Raw genomic sequence first — 20,345 nt, 5'->3', positions numbered from 1 at the left:
TTTAGGCAGAGGAATGTTGAAGAGCCACAGTAGTATGGATGATTATAAAATATCTGAGGGACATATGGGTGGCTCAGTGATTGAGCATCTGCCTTTAGCTAAGGTCGTGAATCTGGAGTCCTGGAATCGAGTCCCATATCGGGGTCCCCACAGGGAGCCTGTTTCTCCCTCTGCCTGTGTCTCTGCCTCTCTCTGTGTGTCTCTTGTGAATAAATAAATAAAATCTTCTAAAAAAATAAAATAAAATATTTGAATGAGAAAAGAGGGGAGCTTGGTAAACCGTGTCCTAGCTCAGGCTGCCATAACAACATATCACAGAGTCGGTGGCTCAAACTACAGACATTTATTTCTCACAGTTCTGGAGGCTGGAAATCCAAGATTCAAAGTGCCAGCAGATTCTATGTCTGGTGAGAGCCCTCTTCCTGACTTGCAGATGGATAGCTTTTTTGCTGTGTCTTCAAATGGTAGAGAGAGAGAGAGTGCTTAGGTCTCTCTTTTCTCCTAAGGACACTAATCCCATCTTGGGAGCCCCCATTGTGACTTTATCTAAACCTAATTATTTCCCAAAGTCCCACTTCCAAACACCATCATGTTGGAAGTCAGGCCTTCAAATTTTGTCGTGCAGAGGGGAGCACAAACTTGAGTCCGTGACAGTCTGCTTTGAAGAACAATAATGGGGAACTATAGACAACAGCAGGCATCTTCACTGTCAACATGTTGCTTAGCCAAGCCTTCGACTTAGTTACTAGACACACCAGCTATTTCAATTCGGCCTTTAAATCTGATGAAATGAGTTTCTTGACTTTTCTGTCCTTTCTCGTCTTGTTCCCAGAGCTGACTCAAAAAAAAAAAAAAAAAAAAAAAAAAGTATAGTTAGGTTGAACAATACACAGTATGAAGAAGTTTTAGATCAATGTAGCCTGGGAATTATCCAAACAGAGGTTTAAATTTGATATGTTCCTGTGAACCTGAAAATGAGGAATCTTTAATCTCAAGCTGTTCTAGTCTGAGGGACTGCTGAGCTTCTGATTGAGATGTACACTGAGGCCAAAAATTGTTGATAGAATTTGTCGCATAGAATTCTCAAAATTGAAACTCACAGAGGTCTACAAGGGAGACAAGTACCTAGAGACAAGCAGACCTGCAAAACACGGCAGACAGCAGAGGGGACATATATGGCAGGTGGAAGAAAATGTAACCCCCAGACGTGAATAGCAGCAGATAGTGGGGGGTCAGTAATCTTTAGAGCAGGGGGCAAGATCTGGTTTCCAATCCCCAGATGGACTTCAGGCAAAGCAGGACTTCAATACTGACAGCATTTGAGCCCCAGGGCTTTAAATTACTATGTGAATTATAGGATCTCAATTAGAATGCTAAACACAAAATCTAAAAGGCAAGGCAAAAATACAGCTAAACAAAAACTTTCTCAGGGGTTAGATGATACCCCACCGCCCCTTCTTTGTGTAAACTTTAAAGCAATAGTTAATGATCTAAAGATCAAAGCGGTTTTTAGATAGATGACACAAGAAAACTCAATTAACACTCCAATCGTTTTTTCGCAAATCAGGTGTCATTATGGTTATATATTTGTTGTCACAGTTTAATGAGTAACAATGTGGGTTTTTTTTAATGAAATAATAATAATAAACATAATAATAAACATAAACCAGCTGTTACTTTTGAGGACATGTTATGTATTAGGCACTGCCATACAACTCCCTGCATTTTATCTTGTGAAATCAATGCAATAAACCTGAATGCTAGGTACCATTATTCAACTTCCAAGGACAGGAAACCGAGTTTCAAAGAGGTTAAGTAATTTGTCCGAGGTCACAGAGTCAGAGAGTGCTTTAAACCCCAAACCTGATCCCTGCCCACTAAATCTCTCTGAATCTTAACTAATCTGCAATAGAAATGTCTTTACAATGTCCATGTTCATTGTTTCTGTTCTAAGCAAAACAAATTGTGACAAGGAACCACCAGAGAATATTAGAGGTGAATGGGAGCTTATGCATCAAATAGAACAGTGGTTCTCACTGAGAAAGAGAAAGGCAGTTTCTTGGAGGGAGGGTGGGGGTGGGGGGTGTGTCTGTGTGGGAGGGAGAGGCTGGAAAGATGTTGAAGGTTGATCACTGAGGGGATTTTAAAAATTTAACCACTCTGATTAAGTCCTTTGGTGACTTCCATCAAAGGTCCTAAATTATAGTCCACCAGCCCTCTCTGGTCACAGATTAGGAAGTTAATTTCTAGAAAATATTTCTTGGATCTCTCATAACCCTCTAGGATGATTTCTGGAATCCACTCCTTAGCCCCTTTTCCTGCGATGCCCAGAATTCTTCATTGTAACAAACAGGCCAATTTAACCTTATTTACAGTAAAGGTTCATTGAACTCTTCCTCTAAAAGTACGGAAGCATTTGCAAACGTTTTGCCCCTAATTAATGTGTGAGACAGTCAGAATCCCTGTCTCCTCACAGAGTCAGAACATCGCAAAAAGCGTAACATCTGTGATGCAAAACTTGAAGAAGCTAAGAGAAACTCCCGTTTCATCATGTAGGCTGTGCTCAATACTACCAGGCACGTAATAGTAAGTCAATAATAGGTGTTAACCGAATGAGGCCACATTGTGCAGGCTGACAAAAGTTAACTGAAATGGAAAATTCCTGAGTATTTAGGTTTCCATGGTTTGGAAGTGGAACGCACTAAAATCTCAGGCAAGCTGAACTGACTACATTTTTCACTGTTGTACTGAGCTTATGGTGGCCTCACATTACCTTTCATCTAGTTAGAGAAAGAAAGCTTCTTGCAAAAGAGTGGAATCATAGTTTTGAAAGTTGGCAGAGCAAGGGAAGTTGCTTCTAACATAAGGACTGTGAATTTAATCTCAGCAAAGTAACCATGAAGAATGTTTCACTAATATAAATACATTACTCACATATTGGCTAAGGATTAATGCAATTACATTTCAAAATAAAAAGAAATAATGCACATACTTTCTAAATTTGGTAATATGACGATCTGCTCTACTGTGACTTCTATGGTTTGGTATTTCCTGAGTTCATCCTCACCATCAAAACCGTATTTAAGTTGCCTAATCGAGACATCTCAAGGATCTATCATTTTAGAATAAATTTATGTCTGATACAAAAAAAAAAGTTGTTTGTTTTCCTATCCAGTTATTTGTTTATTTTTAAAGATTTTATTTAACTTGCCAATATTATACTCCTCCAATCTCTTGATTTCAGATATAGAAAACATTTTTTCTCTCTCTTATCCAGACTGTTAAATATTATTAAACATATTCATGCACATAGTTAGTGTTTCTATAGGTTGCAATATAGAATAGTCTTGTGAAGGGTAATTTTCTTGAGGGCAAATTACAAAAACAACTCATGGTTATCAAAGTAAATTGTTTTTATACACTTTTGATGTCTGGTACTGGAGATGCCCAAGCATCCTAACCAGACAAAATCTTCCTCATGACATAAGGGTGGTGTTTCTCTCTCCCTTCTTTCTTTCTGCCAAAGGCTCCTGGAGCGCTTTCCTTCCTCTAAGCACATGAAACGTGTGATCTCCTTTGAGATCGATATTAATGCCATTTCAGTTCTTTGTGGAAATGAGATTAGAATTCTAAATGTTCAAAATCCAACAGCCTTTAATGAAAAATGATAGGAATTATCACACACCTAGAGCTTAGAAAGGATGGAATCGTATTTGCACATTATTAAAGATCTGAATAATTTAAGTTATTTTTAGATTTGAACTGCTTAGAGGATTTTAGAAAGCTCAATTTAAACTGCTCAAGAAATGCACTAGCTCATCCTGATTTCAGCAATCTTACATCACTTAAAATTTTTTCATGGAATAAATTCTTGGCTATTACAAAAACGAACAGATTTGGGACCTCAGATCAATAGTGGAGAAATACTAAAATTTTTAAATAAAATTTATTTAATTATTACACTATTAGACTTTAAAACATTTTTCTTAGATGAAAACTGTGCTTTGTTTTTACTTTCTTTTTCCAGTCCTCTGGTAAAAGAAATGGATTTTTCTAAGTCTTATATGTAATATAGAGTAATAGCATTCTAGTTATGCATCAGTGAACAGTGGAGAGAAAACGATTTGCTATAACCCAAATATGTTTTGTATTTCCAAAACAAATATGTTTTATACTTTCTCCAGTAATCTATGATCTCTAATATTTCTTGCATTCAGTTCCCTTACAAGTAAAATATGAAATTAATATGCCTCTATCTATGTTGTGAGGACAACCTAGGGGATTATAGGTATGCTATAATAATTTAGTATCATCATTTATGAAATACAGATGTTGGGGCAAGAAGCTTGGGGCAAATAGGACAGCATATCTTATTAAAGAGAATTAGAGATAAACAAAGAGGTGCGCTGGGTTGCTCAGTCTGTTAAGTGTCTATCTTCGGCTCAGGTCATGATCCTGGGGTCTTGGGATCGAGCTGTTGTCAGGCTCCCTGCTCAGCAGACAGCCTGCTTCTCCCTCTGCTCCCCACTTGTGCTCTCCCACTATGTCTGTTGATGTCTGTCTCCCCCCTTCAAATAAATAAATGAAATATTTTTTTTAAAAAAGAGAGATAAAAGAATATAAGACCAATGGTCAGGGAATACAGACCACGTGCATTGCCAATCCTCAGGGAAACTAGGAAATATTTTACCAAAAAGGTATTTCAGTCTAAAAATTAAAATAAGAGAAGCGGATGATAAAACAAATCCAAAGAATCATTCCTGATTTGTGACCATAGGTTCCTAAAATGACCAGGAATCTAAAAATAAAAATGTAGCTTAAAAAAAAAAATCTAGTAGGTGGAATAGGCAGTGTTAATATAATAAAGGGTTTGAAGCAATTGCTTTCTCTAACAGAATCTCTACCTCTACTCAAGACCCTCATCCTCACCTCTTTTACTCTCTAAATTGCCTGACCTTTTTGTTATTAAGAAGGGTTTCAAGATTATGGAACTTGTGGCTGAAACTTCACAAAAGATGATTGCAAGCTGTTAGTCTAATTAAAAACTTTCTTCACAAAATCCTTTGATTCCAGAGGAATAATGGGCTGCAACTTCAACTTCAAAAATAACATTTCAGCAAGGCGACCTACATGCCTGATCTGAAATATTCCACTTATTTTTAATTTTTTTTTCAATTATCATGGATTAAAATGGACGGTTTTTATGTAAAATTCTGGAATTTTAATACATGTATATATGTGTGTGAATGGTCACCATCGCTAGGGTATAGACTGATTCCATCACCTCCAAAAGCGACCTACTACTATCCCTTTATTCTCATCTCTCTTTCCCCCACCGTAACCTATGGCAACCACTGATCTGTTCCTGATTTCCAGTTTCAATTTTTACTTTTTTTTTTTTTATTTTCAAAGGTGTAATATAAGTGGAACTATGCAGTGCGTATGCAACCTTCTGAGACCAACTTACCTTACTCAGCACAGTGCATTCGAGATTCATCCAGATTGTCGCATCTATGAAAACTGCATTCGTTTTACTGCTGAATAGTATTCTATTCCTTTGTCCATAGTATTTTACTTGTTTATTCGTTAGTCTCATGTAACATATTTGGGTTGTTTCCAGTTTTCAGCCACATGAATATGCTACCAATCTTCATGTGAAGTTTTTCCTACAAGCCTAAGTTTACCTCTGGCTAATACGGAGCAATGGGATTCCTTGGTCACAAGGAAGTGTGTGTTTAGGGGTGCCTGGGTGGCTCAGCGGTTGAGCATCTGCCTTTGGTTCAAGTCATGATCCCGGGGTCCCAGGATTGAGTCCCACATCCCTGCATGGAGCCTGCTTCTCCCTCTGCCTGTATCTCTGCCTCTCTCTGTGTGTCTCTCATGAATAAATAAATAAAATATTTTAAAAAGTATATGTTTAACTTTATAAGAACCACCAAACTATCTTCCAGCGTGTCTGTGTCATTTTGCCTTCTGACCAGCAATATTTGAGAATGCTAGTTGCTCCACACCCTCCCCAGTGTGCAGTGCTGTCAGCATTATTTTTATTTTAGTTATTCTATTGCTCATGTACTGATATCTCATCATGTCTTTTTTTTTTTTTTAACTTTTCATTTCCACAAGGGCTAATGATACTGGATGTCTTTTTACATGCTTATTTGCTATCTTTATATCCTCTTTGGTAAAATGCCTGTATCTCTCAGTTGTTTTTAATGTGGGCTTTTTATCCCCTTATTGTTGTGTTTTGAAGGTCTATTATATATTCTCCATGCCTAACCTTGCCTGGATATGAAATATTTTCTTCTCGTCTGTGGTTTGCCTTCTTGCTTGCCCAACACTGTCTCTCACAAAAGAAATATAGTTACTTTTGTTGAAGACTGATTCATCCATCTCTAAAAAAAAAAAAAAAAAAAAAAATGGACCGTATGTTTGGTTCCATGTGTAAGAATTCATCACTTGAAATTAGATAAGGGAACTTGAACAGGTGCTACAGTACTGCTGAGCCAAAGAGATTAGCAAGCCAGCTCCAGGGTAGGGCTCAAAGGGTTAGGGTTTTATTGAGAACTCAGAGATCCTCTAGAGAGTTCCTACCTGTAGATGGCGGGAGGAGGCCCGTCTGAAGAGTGCCCCATTGCACAGCTGTGTTCCTGCCAAGGCAATGCTTTTATTTTAGTCTGGTAAGACTTGTGTAAGACGTCCGACTACTACAACTGTAAGATAATAAACGTGTGCTGCTTTATGGCACTAAAATTTTTGGTAATACGTTACAGAGCAAATAGAAACTGATATAGGTGAAAACAGCTATGCTAGTAGCACTGAAGACATTGGCTGTCGATGCAGAAAAAATAAAGAAAATTTGATTCTTCCTCATACTGTGTACAAAAATCATTCCTAGTTGGATTAGGTACTAAGCGTGAATCAAAAACTTCTTGATGAAAATATTTCTGCTGAGAAAGAATTTAAAAGGCAACCTGTATGCTCAATAAAATATTAAGAGATTCTCAATATTCCAACCATTGAGGAAAAGTGAAAATGTTCAAAATGGGTTGGTATTTAATTCCTGTCAGACTAGAAATTAAAAACTACTCATCATACTAATTGCTGACGGGAAATTGAGATAATAATAACTCATGTACTGTTTGGTGAGTTTATAAATTGGTACAGTCACCTTGGATTTTAATTGCTATTGTGCAGTAATGTTAAAAACCTGGAAAACCTAGGAAACTCTTCCTGGAAAACATAGGAAACTCTGCCTGGGTTTTTCCTTTTACAATACTTCTGATACCAGATGTGTGAGGGTTTTGCCCATACCAAGCCTTTCTCTGAAACTCCAGCAGGGTGTCCTACAATTTAACCCAATTCTGACACTATCTACTTTGAGATAGCACCAGATCCCACAGGTTATGGGCTCAGCCCACAAGATAATCCCCGCCTTTCAGACACCAATCATCAGGAGCAGATCCCCATGTCACTCAGAATTTCTGTCCGATTTGGCTGCAAATGGGAAGCCCTCATGACCTCCTTTTCTTGGATTGATCATTTGCTAGAACATTTCACAGATTCAGAGAAACATTTACTTTTATCAGTTTATTATATGATAAATGATATGATAGAGGATACATGAAATGTCTGATGAGAAAATACAGAGAGCCAGGTCTGGAAAAATTCCAAATGGAGGAGTTCTGTGGGAACAGCAGCACAGAAGCTCTCTGAATGAACCTTGTGCTTTTGGGATTTTGATGATGGCTTCATCACATAGCACGATGAATCACCAGCTCAATCTCCAGCCCTTCACTCATTCATAGAAGATATGCTGGGGGTTGGGAGCAGATCTGAAAGTTCAGAACTTCTAATTATTTCTGATGACCATCCCCCATCTTGGAGCTATCCAAGAGTCCATCTGGGTATAATAATATAATCATATTATTATCCCTAGAGTCGCCTCATTGGACCCAGAGACACTCCTATCACCAAGGAAACGCCAAGGAATTTAGGAACTGTGTCAGGAACAAAGATTAAAGATGAAATAATAGAACAAAATCTAATCCTAGTACTCTTATCACTTAGGAAATTATAATGATCTTAAGATCTCTGTGTCATGAACTGGGGGGAGAGTCCAATACATATATTTTTTTCTATTATTTCACAATATTTATTGATTAACTGAATGGGAAATCATTTTTAGATGAATTTGCACAAAGAAAAAGATGATTAAATTTACACTGCTTTACTGAGAAAAAAATATCCTCTGACATCAAACATAATTGGGCATATTTTTCAATTCTGGTATTGTGACATTGGTTAACTTATTCATGTTTACTAAGTCTTCATTTCTAAGTAAGTAAATTAGATTTAGATTTCCATATTTTGTATAACTATATCTACATGCTAATGTTATGTGGGATTATTCAACACATATGTAAAACACATTTAGTAATATCCTAAACACATAGTAATACTATTCTAAATATTAGTCCCTGTCTTAACTAGTTTATTGTAGTATCTGATTTTTTTGCCTAAAATTTTTTCTCCATACTTAAATTGTTTATTTTGCTTGTAAAAAAATAAAGATGAACATAGAAAATGGTAATATATAAGCTATCCAAGTCCATCTGTTTATATTGCTGAATATGAAACCACCTTAAAATTTAGAGGCTTAAAACAATTCTATCATTTGCTCATAATTTTTTAGCAATTAGATTGAGCTCAGCTGCACACTTCTGGTTGCTTCTCCTGGGTGAGTCACATGACTGACTCACCTGTGCTGAGTGGTCAACCATATCTACACTAGCTCTTCTGGCAATTGGCATTTGCTTCATCAGATTTTTCAACCTCCTGTATAGGAGAGTAAAAATCTTCCTTTTGATTTCAGGGAACCATTCTATGAAGGTATGAGCAAATATGCAAGGCTCAGAAATTTACAGAGCCAGTTTGCAGCATTACCTTGGACAAAACAAGTCACAGGGCCAGCCCAGGTTCAAGGTCTGAGAAAATAGGATCTAATTCTTTGATGGGAGAATTTATAATGTTACATTACAAAGGGAAAGAGGAATTATTGTGGTCTTCTGTGCAAACTATCTACCATACCAAGAAATTGTTGTTTAAACATATTTATTAATTATTGACATACTCTATGCAGTATTTATGAATCATAAATGCTGTAAGAGCAATTGGTCTGACAATAATTTATTTGCTATTTATTAAGGTAATGCTAATCATGATCATTTAGTATGGCATTTCTGTGGGAATTTATATAACTCAAGTTATATTTGAGCATAATACATTAATTATTAATGTGCATCATTTAAAATTATGTGATCAAATTAAACTCATTCCCAGAACTCTATATTTATGCCCCTCAATTACAGTACCCATGTAATACATCATTTTGACTATTACACAGAGTAATATATAAATCTTCCATTATCTGATTGCCATGATATTACTAATGTTCTTGGAATTTTTCAATCATTTATTAAAGGCTATCTTAAGATGACCTAAGGCAAAAATTTACTTTTTCTCTTCTTTAGAAGTGATAACCAGGGGTTATCACTGGCGATTCAGTCAGTTAAGCCTCTGCCTTTAGCTCATGTCATGATCTCAGGGTCCTGGGATAGAACCCCGTATTCAGCTCTCTGCTCAGTGGGGAGTCCGCTTCTCCCTCTTCCTCTGTGCTCTCTCTCTCAAATAAATAGATAAAATCTTTAAAAAATAAATAAAATAAATTGATAACAAAGCTGAGGGAAGCAAGGGGGATGAATACCACACACATTAAGACACTACTAGACACTCATTAGAGCCTGATACTGAAGATTAATCCAATGAAAATCAGAGAAATGACTGTGCCTTTCCTCTGCTCCGTTGGTATTAGTTAACACCAAACTTTTTTTATTTTTATTAATGGATAATACTTCTATAAGTTTTATATATTTGTGGTCATTGAAAAGATTTAAAAACTTCAGAGACAAACTTTGTCTCCAGATATACCCAGTGGTATTATTTCTTCATTCTAGAGGAAGCTATAGAAAAGTCAACTCCCTTTCTTATAAAATATTAACTCCATCGTTTATTTTCCAAAGTTGTCACTACTTTTTTGTTCTCAGTTGGAAATTTTATCTCATAACCTTCTTCACCATGTGTGGATGCAGGGGGCATTTGGTCACAGATTAATAAGTAAAAAAGTCAATGGATAGGTGGAAAGAAAAGTGAATGGAGGGATGGATGGATAGATGGAAAAATAGGTTAGATAAACCAAGAAAACAATACAGATTGCATTGTAACATTCCCCATTTAAAATCATCTAATTACTCTCATTTAGGATTAATTTCATACTCTGTAGCTTGACATGACCTGAGTTCTGCTTAAAGTCTTCAGCCATCTCATCTTCCACCATTCTCAACATGCCCTAGCTCTAGCCATAATGAACTAACTGCAATTATCCAAATGCTTTCTCTATTTCCAGACTATATCTAAAATTTTTACATAACCAAACACTCTTCCTTTGTGCCTAGTCCATGCCAATTGTTAAAAACCTACCCCATGTTACTTCACTTGGTTAACATTCTCTAGAGCCTCTGATCTAGATGTTCATTTGCACATCCATGTATAAGCCCCAAGAATACACTCTATATATGATTCTATTATTTTCATGTGTTCAATGAGTTTCTGAATACTTCTGTTTCTATATTTTGGTACCTAATTATTTAAATTGTCTAAAAGTGTTGGAGACAAAATAATCTTTGTGCAATATATAAAGTTGTAATTCAAATTTTTTAATGAGTGGAGGAAAAACTAAAATGTGAGGAAGCAACCTAAATTACCATATCTATATAGTAACATCTATAATTTATAAATTAGCCATAAATATAAACAAATATATAGATTCATTTCTTAAATGATAAGGAAAAATAAATAGAAATTTATTAGCTTTCTGTGTTTCAGGCAATTACTTTAATAGAATTTTTAAGGCTCCTTTTTCTTGTTTTGTATTTATAAAATAATTTGAAAAAATATCTTTGTCTTTTACATAGTCCACCTTTTTGCAGTGACCTACAGTAAATTAATATATCCTGTAGATTTTAGAAAAATACCGGATATTCAAAGGCTAATACACTATTATCTTTTTAAAGTGAAAACTAAACCCACTACCTCTCTAAATTATATTTGAAGATGTTCCTGTTTTGACATTAACTGATAATTTTACTTTTTAAAAATGTCAGTGTATCATTAAAGTAGCTATTAAGCTGCTAATAGGCACTTAACATTGTGTTAGCTTATTATAAGTAGTGTTAACAGTCCTACAACTTTTTCATGCAGGTCACTTAAACATATCACATAAATTAAATTAAATGTAATCATCTAAAATAAAATGAGAATGAAAATAACTAAGAAAGATTCTGCATAGAGACTATTAACAAAGCTTACAGATATGTGAAGTCAGTTTTTGGAAGTTAAATTCAATATATGTGAGCATAATAATATTTTAAAATTTTATTTCAACCTAAATTATCTCAAAAGTACATTTTAGTGTGTTTAAAATGTGACGGTTTGATGAAACATAATTTGAAATTTTAAAAGATTTAATTTTAATGAAAACCAAAAGCAAAACACAATATGAGAGATTTAGCATTCTCTTCTCTAGGAATCTCTCAAGACCTAGAGTCACAGGAAATTCCTACCCAGAGATGAAGTGGCAAAAAAATATAATGCAAAAACTTGTCCTCAGATGTTCTAGCAGCAGTAATGATAGTACCCAAAGAATGGAAACTAACCCTATGGACTTGATGGGATTTATTCAGAGAACATTATATTAATTGACCTTGCTAGGGATCCCTGGGTGGTGCAGCGGTTTGGCGCCTGCCTTTGGCCCAGGGCGTCGGGCTCCCGGTGCATGGAGCCTGCTTCTCCCTCTGCCTGTGTCTCTGCCTCTCTCTCTCTCTCTCTCTGTATGACTATAATAAATAAATAAATAAATAAATAAATAAATAAATAAATAAAATAAAAAGATTTAATTTACCTTGCTATATATTGAAGTCCTAACCACCAACACCTTAGAAATGTGACTGTATTTATAGTTAATATCTTTAAAGAGATAATTGAATTAAAATTAGATCATTAATATGAGCCCTGGTGTTCTTACAGGAAGAGGAAATTTCCCTGCAAGGTTGTGGAGAAAACGCCATGTGAAGACACATGAAGAAGTAGGCCATCTGCAAGCCAAGAAGAAAGGCCTCAGGAGAAACCAATTCTGCTGACTTGGACTTCCAGGCTCCAGAATTGTGAGAAAATTAATTTCTGTTGTTTCAGCCATCCAGTCTATGGCATTTTGTCATTGGAGCTCTAGCAAACTAACAAAAAACATTAAAAAAAAAAAAGAAGTGGGGATCCCTGAGTGGCACAGCGGTTTAGCGCCTGCCTTTGGCCCAGGGCGAGATCCTGGAGACCCGGGATCGAATCCCATGTCGGGCTCCCGGTGCATGGAGCCTGCTTCTCCCTCTGCCTATGTCTCTGCCTCTCTCTCTCTCTCTCTCTCTCTCTCTCTCTGTGTGTGTGACTATCGTAAATAAATAAAAATTTAAAAAAAATAAAATAAAATAAATAAAAAAAGAAGTGCTGATACATACCGCAACATAGATGAACTGCCATAACATTATGCTAAGTAAAACAAGACAAAACAAAACAAAAAATAGACATAAAAGATTTCATTTCTACAAATAGCTCAATATAGGCAAATTCATAGAGATGGAAAGTAGTGTCAGTCATGTGCTTACTAGGTGAAAGAAAGAAATCAAAGTGACTATTGATTCTAAAATTTCTTTCTGTGGTGAACAGAATATTCTGGAATTAGACAGTTGTGATGTATGAACAAACTTGTAAATACTCTAATATGTATATGAGAGAGACAGAGATAGAGAGGAATTAAAATGTATTCCACATCAGTTATTTCCTCGTTTATTTTTATATATGCTTAGAGACTGGGTTTTCATGTATTCTAAGGACTTCATCCTACTAAGACTTGACAGAGATGTCTTTCTATGCATCACCAGTTGCCATCCATCTTTAAACTCTGGCTCTCACATGGAACCTTCAAATTTGTGATCAAACCCTCCTCAACTCTCATAGAAACTTCACAAACTCCAAAATCCCCTTTATTGCAAAAGAATTGTTTCTCCTTTATTGTGTAATTGGGGTGGGAGGTGTCTAAAGCTACTAAATCACTTTTTATCACCTCAACTTAGTATTATTTGACTTCAATCTTCATCTTCATTCACTTTATTATTATTTTGGCCTATTTAAAGAATAATTATTTACTTTCTTTTGTTTCAACATTTCATTCAAATTAGTTAACATATAGGGAGATATTGGTTTCAGAAGTAGAATTTAGTGATGCATCACTTAAATACAACACCCAGTGCACATCACAAGTACCCTCCTTAATACCCATCCCCCATCTTGCTCTTCCTCCACCCATCTCCCCCCCATTAACCCTCAGTTTGTTCTCTATCAATAAAAGTCTCTTATGGTGATGCCTGAGTGGCTCAGTGGTTGAGTGTCTGCCTTCCGTTCAGGGTATGATCCCAGAATCCTGGGATCAAGTCCCACATTGGGCTCCTCATAGGGAGCCTGCTTCTCCCTGCCTATGTCTTTGCCTCTCTCTGTGCATCTCTCATGAATAAATAAATAAAATCTTAAAAAAAAAAAACAACAAGAGTCTCCTATGGTTTGCTTCACTCTTTTTTTTCCCTTCCCCTATGTTCATCTGTTTGTTTCTTAAATTCTAGATTTGAATGAAATCATATGGTATTTACTTTACTAAAATTTCTCTCCAAGACCAACTTCAGTGTGATGGGATTTCAAAGTCCCTAACTTATTTGAGTCCTTAAAAACATTTGACATTATTGCCGTTCTCCCTTCTAAATACTTTTTGTTGTATCTATGACTCCTCTTTTATAGTGTTAAGTAGTTGTTATATAGTCCTTAGTTCACCTTGTTTTGCATACTCTTTTTATTCCACCCACCCTATTATGATGTCAATATTCCTAAGTGTATTTTGAAATCCAGAAATATATTAGCAATAGATGATTTATTCCAACATATTTATTTGTATGTTCTACCCATAAGACTTTTATGTTTTTTCAAGCAATCCTTTTCCTGCAATATCCTATCCCTTTAGAGTGAATGTAACTACAATCGTCCACTTTACACAAGCCGGAAGACATTTTTGGAGTGCTCTTTCTTGCTCACCACTCCTATATCCACTTAATCCCCAAGGTTCTGTAAATTCAAATTGTCCTGCTAATCTTCCAATTTCTTGTCGTGGCCACTCCCATCGTTCTTGTTTGTCATAAAATTGTTTGGGATACAGTAATAGTCTCTTACCTACTACCTTCGCATTCACTATCCTATCTTTTGCTCTAGATGTACGATGTGATTTATAAGCCAAATTAGCTTATGAATTCTATTACACAAAGAATCCCTACCACCACCTTCAGGATAAAATCTAAACACACGATGGTAGCTGTCTAAATCTTGTCTTCATTAACCTTTACTTCCTCAACATCATCTCTTGCCACTGCTCCCTTCACCTTGATTCTATGGGCAACTGAATTACTTAGTTTCTCCAATATACATACTTCTCTTTTTCACTTACAGCTTTCAAACATTATATGCACACGTCTTCAAATGGTTCTCCCTTGACTTTTCGTCTAAATACTGCTTCCAGCTGATTAATTGGTTTAGAAAGCATTTCTACTAGATTGAATTAACTGCATTTTCAAATATCTGTTTTTTACTATCCAAGAAAATTAAATTTCCCTCTTTCAGTGATCAAACCATGCTTTCGTGAAACTATCCATTACTTACTAGCGTGAATTCTACAGCATAATAGTTTAAGAATATTTGGAATGATTGCTCATTGTTAAATCACAAGTGTCTTCAGCAATGGTTCAGTAAATATTTATAGAATGACTACATAACATAAATAAAATATTTCTCTTGGGGAATGATCTCCTAAAACATTGAAAGTATGGATTAGGGATGCCTGGGTGGCACAGCAGTTTGGCGCCTCCCTTCAGCTCAGGTCGTGATCTTGGAGTCCCAGAATCGAGTCCCATATCCAGCTCCCTGCATGGAGCCTGCTTCTCCCTCTGCCTGTATCTCTGCCTCTCTCTGTGTGTCTCTCATGAATAAATAAATACAATCTTTGAAAAAAAGTATGAATTAAGTGACACGTACATATTACATTTTGCCACTGCTGAGGATGCTTGCTTAAAAAAAATTAAATCTTAAAAAAAATAAATCATGAATTTTAATTTGCAAATGTAAAAAAAAAGAAAGATAAAAAAAAAAATCCTAAATCTGTAAGAATGTTTCACTTGATGATATGTTCTTATATTTTTCTATTATGTCTGTCTAGCTTGTAATACTTTTTTGGTTGATTGAAATTAGGTGAAATAACAGTAATTGTCTAGTTTGGTGCATTAAAATTATATAGAATAGATGAAAGATGATACATAGATGATATGGTTATCATATTTATGTACTATGCACTATAATGTCCTTTTTTAATCAATGTCTTTTGATTTTGAGGGTTCTGTTTTTGTTTAAATATTGAATACATACAAAATGGTATTTATAGTTATTATTGGATAAAGAATAAAAATAAGATAAACATAAATGAATTCACACACGGAGAAAAATTTGAAGAATGGAAACTATCTATGACCCTGATCCCATCTTGCTCCTATTCAGGAGATAACAATTTTGCTAAATTGTACATTAATTATTCAATTCCTTTTTAACATATGCCACATGAATATTTAATATTAAACCATATAGATTTATATGCCTTTGAATATTATCTAAGTGAAATAGATATTTGAATAAATCAAAAATTATTTTCCATTCCCTTATTAGATATTTAAATTATTCCAATTTTTTGTTAATAAACATTACTGTAGTAAATTTATTGACCCGTCTCCAGATTCATTTGCCCAGTGGTTTCTCTTAGGTAGATACTTAGCAGTGGAATGTGTTTCTCATGCTAATATGCAGATTTACAAAATAGTGATAAATTGTTTACCAGTATGTTTATAAAATTTATATTTTCTTCAGCAATATGTAAGGTTCTCATTACTCTAATTTTTGTCAACCTCTGAAGTTATCAAAACTTAAACATTTTGCTTGAAAGACCTATGCAGTTTACTGTTTTTTTGTTTTGTTTTGTTTTTTGTTTTTTTTAGTTGTTGTTGTTTAAGATTTTATTTATTTATTCATGAGAGACAGAGAGCGAGAGAGGCAGAGACACAAGACAGAGGGAGAAGCAGGCTCCATGCAGGGAGCCTGATGTGGGATTTGATCCTGGACTCCAGGATCACACCTTGGGCCGAAGGCAGATGCTAAACTGCTGAGCCACCCAGGGATCCACAATTTATTGGTTTTTAATTTCTATGTTCCATGTTGATATTTTTAGCATGTTTCCAGAAACTGTTGGTGCTTCAGATTCCCTCTTCTCAAAAATGACTGCATAAGACTTTGACTATCTTTTTCTATTTGACTGGTTACCTTTATATTATTATTTAGTAGTATTTTTTAAAAATTTTTTAACTTTTAATTTTAATTCTAATTAGCATATAGTGTTATACTAGTTTCAGGTGTACAATATAGTAACTTAGCACTTCCAAACAACACCTGGTGCTCATCGCAAGTGCCTTCCTTAATCTCCAATTTAGTAGTAATTCTTTATATATTTTGGGATGAAAAGCTTTACCAGTGTTAAAATATATGTCCTTCTAGTTGGTAGCCTATCTTTTCAGTTTTTGCACAGTGAATTCTGATGAATTGAAATCTTAGCGAGGGATGCCTGGGTGGCTCAGCAGTTGAGCATCTGCCTTTGGCCCAGGGCGTGATCCCAGAGTCCCAGGATCGAGTCCCACATCGGGTTTCGTGCATGGAGCCTGCTTCTCCCTTTATGTCTCTGCCTCCCTCTCTCTGTGTCTCTCGTGAATAAATAAAGAAAATCTTAAAAAAAAAAATATTAGCGAAATGTGCCCATCTTTTATTTTATGGCTTATGCTTTTTATCTTTCAGGTTTTCTGTCTATTTTTTGTGTCTTTATGGTTTCCTGTTTTTGTTTTTTTCAGGATTTTCTTTTCTCAGGTCATAAACATATAACTAAATATTTGGGATTACAAATTATTCTGAGATCGTTCAGTAAATCCTTCTTTACAAATCCCAATACTCCTGTTAATGAAAAATTGGTGGTAGTATTACATGTCTGAAAAATTTTTAGCCATTATGGCTTTGTCTACAGAGGAAAAATGAAATAAAAAGCTAAGAAATTATCCAGCAAGTTTATTTTTTAACAACTGATATAATGTATTTTTAAATTCAAAATAAAACTTTTCTGGGGTCTTTGGGGGGACTCAGCTGAGCATCCAACTCTTGGTTTTGGCTCAGGTCATGGTCTCTAGGTCCTGAGATTGAGCCCTACATCAGACTCAGGGCTCACAGTGGAGTCTCCTTGTCCCTCTCCCTCTGCTCCTTTCCCTGCTCATTCCCCACCCGCCTTCTCTCATAAAAATAAATAAATGAAATATTAAAAACCTCCCCATTAAATATTATTATTTTTCCTGAAACATGTTTAATGTTTAATGTGTCAGATTGTTTAACTTAGTTATACTATATAGCTAAAATCCATTTTATATAATAGTTTTTAAAGTAATTAATTTAGAAGTATATGAGTGGTTATTCAATATGACATTTGTATCTTAATTGGTGAGTATTGAGTATAATTTTCTATTTGAATAACTTTTAAGTGGAAGATTAATCAAGCTCTATCTTATCTGACTTTTAATAATTTTGCTAACTTTGTATGTACCAGGTATCATTAAAAAAATACTATGTCAAAAAAAAATACTATGTCATTCTTTTTTTGTAAAAATACTATGCCATTTGTCTATGTATTTTAATCTGACATATATTAGATTTAAAATATAATATTTTATCATTTACTTATTTTATACTATAATTTCAGTCTGTGGTAAACTAAATGGTGTTTCAATCACTTAGGGACATTTATACAAGTTTGTTCACAACTTGTTTTATTTATTTTTTTTTTTTATAGATTTTTTTTAATTTTATTTACTTATTTATTTATGATAGTCACACACACAGAGAGAGAGAGAGAGAGAGAGGCAGAGACACAGGCAGAGGGAGAAGCAGGCTCCATGCACCGGGAGCCCGATGTGGGATTCGATCCCGGGTCTCCAGGATCGCGCCCTGGGCCAAAGGCAGGCGCCAAACCGCTGCGACACCCAGGGATCCCCACAACTTGTTTTAATATAAATTCTTATCATGTCTAAAAAAATACATCCGGAAAGAAAAAAAAAAATGGTTTCAACTAAACAACTCATATGATTTAGAAAGCTTTGTCTCATACTTTAATCCAAACTTCTCAATTCGCACAGAAAGGGATTTTTAACAGTTCACTCTTTTATTCTTTCTTAAAATAAGAACTTTATCTTATCTTAACATTGTGAATATATTTTGCCAAAAGTAAAATCTATACATATACTATGAAGAAGGATGTCGTATTTATCTTTGAAAATCAGGTCTTGATTTTTCTAGTGCCTCTTTTATATTAAGAGAAGATGGTGACTCTTTTTTTCTATTTTGTGACACATATTCTTTAGGAAAATATATACAATATTTTAAATAAGTTCTCTCTATTAAATTATATGTCCACTTTCCTATGAACATTCTTTTAAAATTATGTAATGGGGTGGAGTATCATGTTGTAATACAAATTTACATCAAGGAAAGGAGAGAAAATAAAAAGCTTAAAAAAACAGTTTGACATTTTTATTTTTTAAAATGATTTGATTATCTTGAGAAGATGACGATGCTGTAAAAAGTACATCAAGTTTAAAAGGGAAAGAAGTGTCTGCGTACATGCTGCTTCTCACTTCATGGCATTCTGCATTGCATTCATCTGTGAAGCTCTCTGATTCAAGCAGGACTCATGTCATCCTCCATCCTGCAGGATCTGTCGCCTGGTGGTCAGCAAAGAAAGACGTGTGACCCCCTTCCATTGAATCTAGAAGCCCGGGGAAGCTTGTGCTCTCTGTGCCCCTGCCATCTTCCCACTGGTAGAAACTTTATACTTGATTATTTGAATGCCCTCCTTTTTTATAGGAGAAAAAGAGGGGAAATATTGGTCACTTGAAGCATTTATATGCATGGGGGGGTGGGGTTTACAGTAGGTACTTACTGCTTAGAACATTTTTTTTTTCTTTTAATCTTCATCTCTTCATTCCTCTTTAAGGTTTGCCTACAACTTTTAGCTAGTGCCTCCAATGTCTTTTTATTCCATTTTTCTACTCTATTTCCTCAGCCATTCTTTGCTACTCTCATATCTCCCTCATTTTCTTCTACTTGAAACAAGCCCATGTTTCTTTCACCTAAATATAGTTTTTCATGCAGTTGGCTTCCTCTACGTTCAAACTTGCACCTTACTACCAACTATATTCAGCAGGCTTCTGTCAAACAGAAATATGTGCCTTTGCCAAACACAATGTACATTTCCTTAAAAAAAAAAAATAAAGTGTGTTTCAAACTCTGTTTTGTCTAGTTCCCTGTTGCTATTCTAAATCTGCCAGAACAGGGCCGATTCAACTTCATGTAGTCAGACTCTGGGCTTTACCTTTCAATATGTACGTGTGTTGACCTCTATCTGTGTAATATGAGTTGATGTTTAATCATTTGGATTATAACTAAATGCTGTATTTCTCTAAGGAATATCCGTTACAGATGTTAATTATAGATAAGAGAGCATTACCAGACAGAGAAAAATGTCATTTTTGTTGATTTAAAATAGTATCATTGTCATTTCCTACAACAGCTTACCATTTATTCCTGATTACCTTGAAATAGAGAAACTGTTACATCTATATAATTAAATGTTTCAGGTTAATTTGACTGTAAGTTGTTCAGTAGTAAATGTTAGTCACGTATCCTCAGTTTTGATTGTTTTAGGGACATGCTATTGAAATGTGGAGTTACTGAATTGAGATAGGGCAAGCTCTGCATATAAAAAGCCAATAGCATTCTCTGTAATTTTCACTCGGTGCTGAAATTATGACATTATAAACAATTTAGAAGTCATGATTTTGGGATCCCTGGGTGGTTCAGCGGTTTGGTGCCTGCCTTCAGCCCAGGACGTGGTTCTGGAATCCTGGGATCGAGTCCCACATTGGGCTCCCTGCATGGAGCCTGCTTCTCCTTCTGCCTGTGTCTCTGCCTCTCTCTCTCTGTGTGTCTCTCATGAATAAATAAATAAAATATTA

General features: G+C 35.2%; 1 long non-coding RNA gene across 3 annotated transcripts in view; it reads right to left on the bottom strand.

Moving 5' to 3' along the window:
• The window catches only part of LOC140631635 (uncharacterized), a 112,819-nt gene that overhangs the window by 5,813 nt on the left and 86,661 nt on the right, over positions 1 to 20,345 (bottom strand). The window contains exon 5 of one of the 3 annotated variants that reach the window (XR_012029163.1): positions 6,592 to 6,647. The exons of 1 other annotated variant lie outside the window; for it this stretch is intronic. This is a non-coding gene — a long non-coding RNA (uncharacterized lncRNA). Of the gene's footprint in view, positions 1 to 6,591; positions 6,648 to 18,878; positions 19,053 to 20,345 lie in introns of those variants that run through there. One more of the 3 variants, XR_012029165.1, reaches the window with a different exon arrangement.

This window comes from Canis lupus, chromosome 4 (genome assembly GCF_048164855.1).
Source record: "Canis lupus baileyi chromosome 4, mCanLup2.hap1, whole genome shotgun sequence".
NCBI classification, from domain to species: Eukaryota; Metazoa; Chordata; class Mammalia; order Carnivora; family Canidae; genus Canis; species Canis lupus.
Note: the sequence above shows the minus strand (reverse complement) of the source record. Positions and strands in the feature narration are given on the sequence as shown.